This window comes from Rhinolophus hipposideros (assembly GCF_964194185.1).
Source record: "Rhinolophus hipposideros genome assembly, chromosome: 16".
Classification (NCBI taxonomy): domain Eukaryota; kingdom Metazoa; phylum Chordata; class Mammalia; order Chiroptera; family Rhinolophidae; genus Rhinolophus; species Rhinolophus hipposideros.
In genome coordinates, this window is record NC_138062.1 from 31,823,767 (window position 1) to 31,835,394 (window position 11,628).

Genomic DNA, 11,628 nt, shown 5'->3' on the forward strand with positions numbered 1-11,628 from the left:
GCTCTCAGCTGCCCAGACAAAAGAAATTCCTCCTGGAGTCCCACATTCATAACATTGAATCATTTTTCAGTAAAAAGAGAACTTGAAAGATATTTACTCAAAGCTTTTTACTTTGTAGATGGGGAAACCAATGCTCAGAGAGTACAGGTGACAGAGAGCAACCATTTAATTTATGTGAAACTATGAGCAAATGTGCGTATTCATAATTACACAGGACAGCGGGTATAAAGTGGAACATAGGATCACCCTATGAAACAATGAGAGACCCCACACTTTGCTGCCCTATTTTCTTTATTTTGAAGGCAGTAATATTTATGAGTCCACAGGATATTTGGAAGATAGACATTCAATCTAGAATGTAGTATTTACTGAGTGTCCCTTTTGGATGGTTAATCCTCAGTCTAAAAGGGGCATAGAATGACTGTAGTTTTGAATGTCTATGGCTCCTTGAAACTCTTTACTGCATCCTCATGCCCCCACCCCCACCCCCATCCCAGGGCTGAACGAGGGTTTCTGTTTCCACCTTCCTGCAGAGGGCTGGGGCAGCAGCAGCCCTAACCAGGTTCCCAGACTACCCCAGAGCTCACTGCTGCCTTATCACTAATCCTTTCCCCCTGGTATAATTACATCAGGGTGAGGGAAGCTTGGCCTTGAGATTCAGATTTATAGACAGGAGATATCAGTTCCTATAGCAGCATGTTGAAATGGGAGACAAGGTATAACCACCAGTGTCCCAGGGCACCTACTCCCGGCCCTGACATTGAATAGCTGTGTGACCCTGGATAAGTCTGTAGCCTTTTCTGGGTCCTAATTGCTTCATCTATGAAATGAGTGGATTAGACCAGACTTTTAGGTTCCTTGCAACTCCAGTGCTCCACACCAGTGTTAGTGTCAGAGAGGCTGTCCTGTGACTGATAAGTTGGCCAAAGGTACCTGGGGCCATGGTCACCCCACCAACAGGCTAAGGAACTGGGGAGGCACCACGTGGCATCTTCTGCACGTGAGCTTGCTATGTTTGCACACAGTGGAAGGGACCATAGCGCATGAGTTTCTGCCACATCCCTGACGCTGCATGTTCAGTCATAAAGGACAGACATTTACACTGTGTAAGGACAAGTTAGAAGCACCAATTTTCTGAATTCAATTCAACAAACTTTTAAAAACATCTTCTACATGTTAGAAAGTATGGAAAATACAGAGCACACACAAGGTTTGTGCCCTTAAGAAGATTGAAATTTGGGAGAGAGAGGTATGCAGATAGGCAGACATGTGGAGATTATACTGAACAACAATGTTTTAAAGGCTGTGGAAGCAGAGGGATTGATTCTGGAAATGGAAGTTTAAAAGACAAAATGAATTTTTTAAAAGGAGGGTATGTGAGAAGAAAGCCCCTGCTTTTTCCCTTTTATATCCCTCCCAGTACCAATGCCTTGCTCATAGTGGCAGCATTTGGATTCTGGAATCAAACTACTTGCCTTTAAATCTTGGATCTGCCACCTATTAAGCCAGGCAAGTTATGTAATAGCTTCATGCCTCAGTTTCTTCATCTGTAAAATGGGGGACACAGAGTAATTGTGTAGCTAAATGAGATACTCAATCCATGCAACAGACTTGGCATCATGCCTGGCATATTGTAAGTGCCCAGGGTTAGTTAGTTGTTATCAATCAACGTTTGCCTAGGAAATGGATTGAAATTTTCATCTGCAGTCTAAGTCTTTTATCATACACAGTCGGACAGGCCTAACATTTTGGGTTCTTCACTGAACACCCTGTGGCTAAGATTGAGTTCAGACGTAGAGGCCTGATGTTCTTGGGCTTCCACTGTGTGGGACTGGGAATGTACCCCTTGGTCCAGAACCATCTGAGTCATAGACTGGCACAATTTGGTGATATCTATTTAGGGAGCCTTAAAGTCACAAAATGTTGATGTACGGTGGGGTCCAGTCTCTTCGTCTTACAGACAGGCAACTAAAGCTCAAAAAAGTTAAGTGATTTGCCTGTGATGGCAGTTTGAACATTAGAACCCAAGGCTCCTGAGTCCCAGACCAATGAGCTTTCACCACCCAGAGCGGCTGCCTGGACCCTGAGCCTCCTGGCCTAAGCTGCATTCTACAAGGAGTGTCTTGGGCCATACCAACCAAGGATCCCACCTGCCGCTCTCTCTACTGCGCCCCAGGGAGAAGACTACCTGTTTTCCAGTCCTTAGGTCATATCAAATGTCGAATTAGGGCCCTTTATCTTTCTGGACTCACTTTGGACTGCGGAGTGCGGAGGAGGAACCCAAAACTTGAGCCCCTTAGAGGTCCTTGTTGTCTCCAGGGTTGACTTAGTCCTTTAATTCTCATGAATTGAAAGTGTTTTGCAGGTAGTACTATGTTCACGATCCTTGCATTATTGTCACCAACAGAGATGGCCGTGGTGGCTTTCACTAGAAAGGCAGAGGAGCTAAGGCAACCTGCCCTTGTTCTGCAGTGTGTCTGGCGCTCGCTCGTAGAATAGCCGGGCATCCTTTCTTCTTCTCCTTCTGAAAGGGCCCATGGGAAGCAAAAACGAGGCCAAAACAGAAGATGGAGTAAGGGGAGACTGGGAGACATCAAGCGGGGAGGTTGAGATGAACTAAGCTCGAGCCTATCTTTACAAGCAGAACAAGTGTTTTTGCTGTTATAAAATACTGGCTCGATGAGAAAATTACAAACGTGCAAACAATGGGAGGGGGGCGAATACCACGCTGGAACCTTACCGTCTTTATAGTCAGATGTATTTACTTTTATTTATCTACCTTTCCTCTTATTTATCGCTGTATAAAAATTCTAATGAACTCCACGGCAGTGAGCATTCACCGCCGTCCTGATTTTCCTCCTCTCGCGCCTGGCGGGCGTGATTCCCGAGGACCCGACTGTTCCCCCGTCGAAACGGTGACCCTTCTGGCGGCGGCGGCCACCCGCCTCCAGGGCGCGGCCGCGTGGCTGGGGAAGGCTCCGCTCTCCCGGGAAGCGCGGGCTGTCGCCGCGGCCTCGGACGCCTGCCCAGCCCTGGGTCACCCGGGTAAGAGCGGAGCACCGGGCCGGGCTGAAGCGGGGGAGGGGCGCGGCAGGGGACGTGTGGGCTCCGGGACGAGGCTGCGTCCGCAGCCCGGGGGGCAGCCAGGCGACCGCGGGGAGGAAGCGGGGCTGGAGCGCGGAGCCCGGCGGGGAGCGCGGGGGCGCGGGGGCTGCCGGCCGGGGGCTGACCCCGAGCGCCGCGGAGTCTGCGCCCGCCCGCCGCCCCGCGCTCGCCCCCTGCCGCCTCGGGTTGCGCGGCGGCTGTCAGCACACACCTCATCAATAAGGCCTGACAGGCCGCCGGCTCCGCGGCCATCCATCACCCCGGGGGCGCGGGCGCGGGCGGCGGCGCAGGGCACCGCGCGAGGGGGCCGAGCGCGCAGGGCGGCGGGACCCGGGACAGGCCCCTGCGCACGAGGGAGCCGGGCCGACTCGACGTGAGCCCGGGACAGACCCGCGGGGCTCCGAGGCAGCATTTTCCTATCAATGAACAAATATTTGACTTCATTCCCCCTTTGGATCGTGGTGTCTTTTAAGGACGTGTTCATTTGTTTTTAAACAGCTGTGAGGGCGCTTAGATCTTTGCGTAGATGAGGTAACTGAGAGACAGAGTAGGGGGCTTGGACGTGCCTGAGGTCACACAACCAGGTGGTGATGGGAACTAGAGCCCCCATCTCCTGGCTTCCAGCCAGTGTGCCTGCCACATTGGCACTCTGCGGGACGCAGGACCGATGTAGTTTGGCATCAAATGTGTGAAATGGGCCAAGTCATGCGTGTTGTGGGTTCCGGGTGTGCCTGTCAGTGCATAGACCGTGCGCAATTCCTGCCCCCAAGTCAGGTCACCGCGCAGGTGAGTGCACGTGTGTGTGTGTGTGTGTGTGTGTGTGTGTGTGTGTGTGTGTCCTCGCTACGGGGTCCGGAAAAAGAACAGTAAACGAGTCTAAAATATGGGAGGAGTGGAGAGGAAGACCCCTACACATAAAAATAATACAGTTCCTTGAATTCATGTACTTCCTCCTTCTAGCCACCCTTTTCCCCCAAGGAGTTAACATGGTTTCTCTCCATGTACTTATCTGTTCCAGCCCTTTCTCCTGATGCCTGTTTGCAGAACTCTTCCTCACTTGTCTGCACAGTTTGAAGGTAGAAACTTGTGTTCATCCTTATATGTCCAAAGTGTGCATGGCGCATGGTGCGTGGCACATAGTAAGCATTCAGTAAATGTTTGCTATGTGAATTGCAACACTTGTAAGGGAATTCAAGTAATTCAGGTCCAGAGGACACTGCGGCTGAAAGAACTCTCAGATCATGGTGTCCAACTTCATTTCATAAGAGGAAGACTCTGGCCCACAGCGCCACCTTTGATTTACCCAAGTCCTCCAGGGGTAAATTCACATCTGTAATGGCCTCCAGGGTTCTTCCCCTCAACCCCCCAAAATTGCCATGCCACCTTGCTCTCCTAGCTGTGGATTCCTGCATCCTTTTCACTTCTTTTCTTCCCTTCCCACCTTTTGGTTCTTCCATGGCTTAATTAGCAAGCTCTCCAAGAATGGGAATGAGAGTTATAGGGAAATCAACAAAATCAAACTGTTTGCTTTGTTTTTCACAGGAAACACAATATTTTGTGGGATTTTTGTCCTTTTGTTGTTGATGGTGGTTTTTCATTAGTGTTGGTATTGTTAGTTTTTTAATTCAAGTGGAGAGGATGAGATAATGCCAATGACCAATGGGTGTCTGTTAACCTTAACATTCATTTTCCCTCTGTTACCACAGTGATTTCACTGGAGTTAGAAACAATTATATTATCAACAACTCTGGGACGGGGTAGAAATAATCATACACACAGCACATTCACCATTTTTATTAAGCAGAAAAGGAAGAAAGCCATTCTGTAGCTCACTTAGTCAGTGGCTTTCAGGCTCCCTGTGATGTCCACTAGACTATGATCTCTATAAATACAGGTACAAAGTGTGGTTTTCTCTGTCACAGCACACACTTTCTTCTAGTTATCATCTACTTACCCGGTAGCCATGTGCACATCATGAACTGCAGCTGGGTGTGATGAAAATTGATGTAAGAATCAGGGTTAAAAAAACTTCTTCTGCAGAACTATTGTGGAGATTGAATTAGATTATGTACAGGAGAGGCCATGTTTCATCAAATGCTTTTTCCTTCGTCCGTTTGGAAATATAGTCCTACTCTCAGGGGCAAACTCATTCCTTCAAGGTCAGGCCTTGGTTTACTCTTGACCCATGGGACCAGCTGGCCAGAACCCAGACTTACTGGGTTCTGGCCAGCTGGGTCTTCCAGCTCTCTATCCTCAATCAGCAGGTTGCCTGGGGAGTGACAGTATTGTTGAAAGTGATTTAACAGGCTTGAGCTTCTGTAGCCTGGCTCCAGGACTCTCAGGACGAGAGAACAGAATAACTCTCATTCAGATGTCACCCATCCTGCAGCCCGCTGTGAAATATGAATGCAAGTGTGTAAAACATGTACAAAATATGCCCTGGAGCTGTGTGCAGAGTAAACTACTGTGGCCATTCCTGCTGACCATGCAGAAAGATGAGCAATAGGAAAGACCAACCTTGAAAACTGGATCATTTTAAAAGTTATGCAGGTCTTTCTTTTGTATAAAAATCACTTTTCTGAAGTATTTTAGGTGGGAGTCGAACATGTACCAGGGATGTGGAGTCTCTTTAAAGACTGGAGATGGGTGTGTGTGTGTGTGTGTGTGTGTGTGTGTGTAAAGAGAGAGAGAATCTTATCCTGCCCTATTAGTACTCTCTTTTCTCCCTGCTTTTTAAAAAGTGATTTATTGAGGTGCAATTTACATACAGTAAATTCACCCTTTTTAGCATACAGTTCTATGAGGTTTGACAAACACACAAATGGTATAACCACCACCACAATCAGGATATAGAATAGTTCCAACACTCCCTCAAATTTCCTCCTCCCCCTTTGTAGTAACCTCTCCCACCACCCGCTACCCCTGGCAACCTCTGTTTTCTGTCTCTCTGGTTTTGCCTTTGTGAGAATGTCATATGAATGGGTTCATTTTGGTTTTTGAGTTTGGTGTTTTTTATGCAGCCCTAGTACATTTGAGATTCTTCATGTTGTTGGGTGTATTTGTAGTTTTCTTCTGTTTTTGTTCCTGAGTAGTATTCTGCTGTATGGATTATTCTCCAGTTGAAGCTCATTCATGTGGTTCACAGCTTGGGGGACATTATGAATAAAACTGCAGGGTTTGAAGATACCAGCAATCCACTTTTATAGATTAAAGCACAAGTTATATTTAACTTTTCCTATCCTGAGGCATTCTGCAAGGAATACATCTGCTAAGCAGCTATGTTCATAGAGTTTGAGGTGAAGATGTCACAGTCTCTGACAAAAGTGGTGTGTGTGTGTGTGTGTGTAAGAGAGAGGGAGAGAGAGAGAGAGAGAGAGAGAGAGAGAGAGAGAGAGAGAGAGAGAGAGAATGAGAATTCAGGGCTTTTGAAGTGGAGTAGACAAATTTCTCACATAATGTTGAGAAATCGATCACTCTTGACTGATAAGGCTTTGTCTTATACTCTCTGCTCTGAGCTCTCCACCACGTCCCCATCCCACCCTCAGGCTAAGTGTCAGCGACTGGAGCTGAGACTCTCCAGAGACTTCATGAGGAGGGGGGAGATTCTGCCCCTCCTAAGGAAAAGGCCCAGCCCCTGTGATGAGGTGGCATGAGGTGGGGGAGGGAGGACAGGATAAGGTTAGCCAGACTCCTGGGGTTAGCTCTGCCCCTCCCTAAGTGAGATCCTGCCAGCTCCCCTTTATCTAGGTGTGGATTATTCCATCTCACTCAGACCCTTTGCTTCTTGGTTTTCCTTCCTGTCGTTCCTTGCCCTTTGACAATTTGCTGTTCATTAGCACCTCTGCTGAAAAGGCACTGGGGCTGTGGAAGAAAGCAAACTTTAAAGGTATGGTTCCCTTGTCTTTCAGTGAATCACACACACCCATGGTGAATGTGGTGAAAAATTGAAAAGAGCTACACAGACATGGAATTCCAGGGATCTTCCAATCCTTTTATTTACTCAGGATAGAATACACAGTACATACCCATTTGACAGAAATAGGTGAGTCTAGCTATTGGAAGCCCCACGCCTCTCCTTTCCTCCTTCTGCTGTTGCAAGAAACCAGTTATTTCCAAATGATTAATAAATACTTCCAAGCACCAATGGGTGTTAGGGAGAGAGCAACCCACTCACTTCTGTCACCTGCTGCAGCTGTGGGGCAGTGGCACGTGAGGCGATGTTACTGGCCATTACAGGAAAGCCCAGGCCTGCCTGGAGCGGGTGCTCAACCGCGTGAAGGCCCAGGGCCTCCAGAGGCCAGCATCCCCCGCCCTGCCCCCAGCCTTCCTCTTGCTGTCGTCCACCCCCCTTGTCTCTTCCCCACCCCTGGCGGTCGAGGCTTTGGGAGAGAGACGCTGTTTTCGCACGAGGGCTTCGCGCTTCCGTGACACTTTCCTGTCTCTCGGTTGGCCGCGCCAGGTCTCGGCGCCTGCCTGGGCGTCTTCCCCAACTCCGGGTCACCTCGGCTCCACGGCTAGGGGAAGGGTGCCGGGGCCGGTGGAAGAGGTGGCGGCTTGTGCGGAAACCACCCGAGCTGGCGCTGGGGACACCATGTCTCTGGGGGCCCCACGAGTCCCCCGATATGCGCGTCAGGTCCGGCGACTGGCAGCGCTCCAGCCGCTGGTGTCCCCGGCGCCATCACTGCCCTCCCGGGAGCGGGGCTGCAGAGCCCTGGACTCCAGACTGACCTCCTGCTTGTCTGATGCCCTCTCCTCGGATCCGGCCCCGGCCCTTTACTTCCATTTCTCTTGTTTGCTTCCTCCTCTCCCTCCCGGTCTAGATTCTCTATTTCTGTCGCCAGGTCTTGGGACTCCTCTCTCTATCCCTGTCTTTATCCCTTTCTGCTCTCCCTGCCTGTCCATTCCTGCTCTTTTTTTTCCCCAACAACACGCCACCATTTAAATCTCCTTTATATTTGACTTATTTATTGTCCCTCTTCCTTTTATAGAATATAAGCTTCCGTGGCAGATTTTTTTTCTATTTTTCCTCCATGTGGAATCCTGGCGCCTTGAAAGTTCCAGGCACAAAGTAGGTGTTCAATAAATATAGAATAAATGAGTGAACGAATGAATGAATCCCGTCCCTCTCTGCCTTTCTCAGGCGTGTCTCACTCTCAGTTGCTCCCCAGTCTTTTCTCTGTCCTCCTCTCTGCCTGTCTTCCTGTATCTCTCCCCCACTTTCTCTCTTTCCTCTTGTTTCTGTCTCTCGCCGTTCCCTCCCCCTCGTTTTTTTTCTCGGTGCTGGTGTCTGACTGAGTCTCTCCGCACTGCCAGGATTTGTGGGTCTGGGCCGTCCATGCCACGGGAGACCGCGCACCTGGCGTTCTTCGTCTTGTTCTGGGGAGCCGGGCCGCCTCCTTCACCCATTGCTGCTTCCTGGGCGCCTAAACGTGTTCCATAGCTGAACATGACTTACAAACTCTTGACTGTGCGCCTGAAAACCCCTTCTTCCTGCAGACTCCAGAGCCCAGGGCTCAGTGGCTTCCTTAGGTGCAGCCGGAATTTGGGCGGGAGATTTGCAGGCAGCCCGCGTGGGCCTGAGCCACGCTGCTAAACGCTCCCCAGGAACTCAGAGTGGGCCACGCTCCCTGTCTGGCCTGGGCGTCAGCACTTTACTTTGAGAAATGGTGGTGACTCTCGGCATCTAGTACTGTGTGCCAGGGGACACATTCCCCTTTGAGCGGAGTGTTCCATTCCCAACTCCCTTGCCACCCTGAGAGTTGTTACTCGCAAGCTCTTTTGTAATTTTAATCATTTAACAAACATTTATTAAGTATCCACTGTATGCCAGCAGGAGGTCACTAATCTCAGAAAGCTTACTTTCTGAGGAGTGTGGGGAGGGGGCGTGTATAACATACCACAGAGAAACGAATTTAGAACTGTAGAGAACATAAAGCCCGCAAATAAAACACCTTGACATTTTTTTGTATTCCAAGGACATTTATCGTGACCTTACTGTGGACTGGGAGCCCCAGCACAGCAATTTAAAAAGTCCCTGATATGGGAGGAGAGAGGGAAGACCTCAAATGAAAGAATGGGGGCCCACGTCCCCAAGAGAGATCCCGGAGGTGGCAGCTCTGGTCCCTGATGAGTAGGGTGACAGCCAGGTCAGACCTCCTCCAAGCCTGGGCAGTGGGTGCCGGAAGCTCCTGCTTACTGCTGTTTGTTCGAGGTCCTTGCATTGAGAAGGGGGAGAGGGAAAACAGGCTTGGAGGAGTAAAAGGGGCAAACGCGCCGGGAGCTCCGTGCTCGCTGACCCGTTGGCGGCAGAACCCGGACTTGCGGGCGCCGGGACGGGTTTCAGTTCTGGCCTCCGCTGCTCTGGGCAAGACCCGAGGAGCGCCCTCCCCATTCAAAAGCCTCTGGCATCCTTCCCGAACTTAATGAAAATGTGGAGACTCCTTTTCACTTTTCTTCCCCTTCTCACAAACTCTTAGATTACGAGACACGAATTGTTTTATTTCAAATTGATTTTAATTTTAAACGTCAGCCTACTTACTAAAGGAAATTTAGCAGTATTTGAAAAACAAAACGAAGGTTTAAAAAAGTGTTTTATTATAGACACTCGATATGAAATAGAATGGAAAAAACTGGCTCAGGAATCTAGATAGAGAGCTATTGCATAGAGTACCACCTGGGACGTGTCCTAACCTCTCTGGGTCTCAAGAGTTCCCATTTGTTTGAGAATGGTAACACCTTCTCTCCCTCCCTCCAGTGCAACAATGTTGTTGTTTCCTCGAGAAAAAAATGGAATTCGAGAGTGTTCTGTAATCGGAAAATGACTGTAAAATATGAGGGAGTGTGCCAAAAACTCTGGTCCTAGGGCCGGAAGTACCAGGAAGCTTTTGCGAAGGTCTGTGAGCGAGAGCATGGCTTTTCCTTAAAACACTGAACAGTATTTTTTAAATGAAGACAATTACAAAGCGTTGCTGTCTTCTCTCAAGTGTGCCGACGGGAGGCGGAGGATCGCTTCCTGGGGTGCAGAGCTCAGCTCCTGGCGCGTGGAGGCGAAGGTCCCCCTCTCCACCTCCCACCCCCGCCTCCACAGAGAACTTCCGCTGTCCAAGGCCTGGAGCTCAAGGAGGGAAAGGTCTATGTAGCCTTGCAGCTTAATTCTTTCACCATTTTAACACCAGAGGGGACGGCCCCGAGCTCCGCACCTTGGCCCTCAGTAGTACTCCGCCCGCAAGGAGTTGAGCAGGGGCAAGGAGGGCCACGCGAGCGAGCACTGAATGTCACAGACGGAGGAGGAATCGAACTGGCGGCCCTCAGGCCGGGCGGGGGGCTGCGAAGGCCGTGGGGTCCTGCACAGGAGCCCGCAAACGTTCAGCGCGGGTCACTTTGCTTGTCTGTCCTGGAGCCTTTGCGCACAAGTCCGCAGAGAAGCGACTACATCTCGGAAGGAATTCGTTACACAGAACCCGGGGTGACTTCTGTAGTCCCCTCTCTGGTGCTTTCCCTCTGGGGGCTTCTTGTTCTCGATTATAAGACTTTTGGGGCCCCGTGGTTTTCTTTAAGGCGTCGTTGGTTTTCGAGTAGGGTGGGCACAGAGACTGATTGCCGCAGGACGCCCCAGGGCCTCATCAGCCCGAACTTGAGATGGTAGCACAAGACATGGCGTTTAAAACAAGCCTTTGGATCCCGCCAGGAAATCCCGGGAACCCCGAGAGGGCACACGCTCGCTGGTGTCACTGTGAATTCCATCCACTGTTTAACTTTTTCCCCAGGGAACTAGAGTTCAGATTCCTCTGATACTATGTCCAGCCTACAGCTGCGTCTCCGCTAGCGTCCAGACCGGCTCAAGTCCCAGAGGCCTTAATGGAATAAGGAAACGCAACCTATGCTTGGGTCCTGGAGAGATTTTTGTTTAAAGCTTACAGTACCTCTAAGTAATTCTTACGTGTCTAAAATCTCGCAACTTGACTCTCTACCAGACCCGGGGCTTTGGTAAAAAGAGGTCCAAGACTTTCACAGTATTACATTTTCCCTGTGGAGTATGGGAAAGAAAAGCAGAAAGAGGACGTGAGTGTGGTTGGGCCACATCCCAAGCCAGCCCAGGAATATCTCCTTAAAAATAGCCAAGACTCGGAACCTCAGAGCACCCCACCCCCTCCCAGCGGCCTCCTGAAAGAGGGAGAAGCCTGGGAACCTGCCGATAAACCTCCTCCAGCCGGCGGCCAGCGAGGCCTTGAAATGCTCCCTGCTCCTGGCAACGCACGCACCGCTGCCGAGGCGGCTCCCGCCTCCCCAAGGGAGGGAGGGGGCCAGCGAAGGAAGGAGGGAGGGAGGTTGCGAGGGAAAACGAAACACCCCCAAAGAACAGGCCACTCGCCAACCACCCTCTGCACTGTCCTTGAGCAGAAGCCCTTTGGAGAGAAAGTCGGGGCGCTGCGCCCAGAGAAAAAAGCCAGGAAACTGGCACAAATTTCTCTGTCCCGGGCGCTTTCTTAGGAGCAACGAATTTTTCAAGGTTCCCAGGCTTCA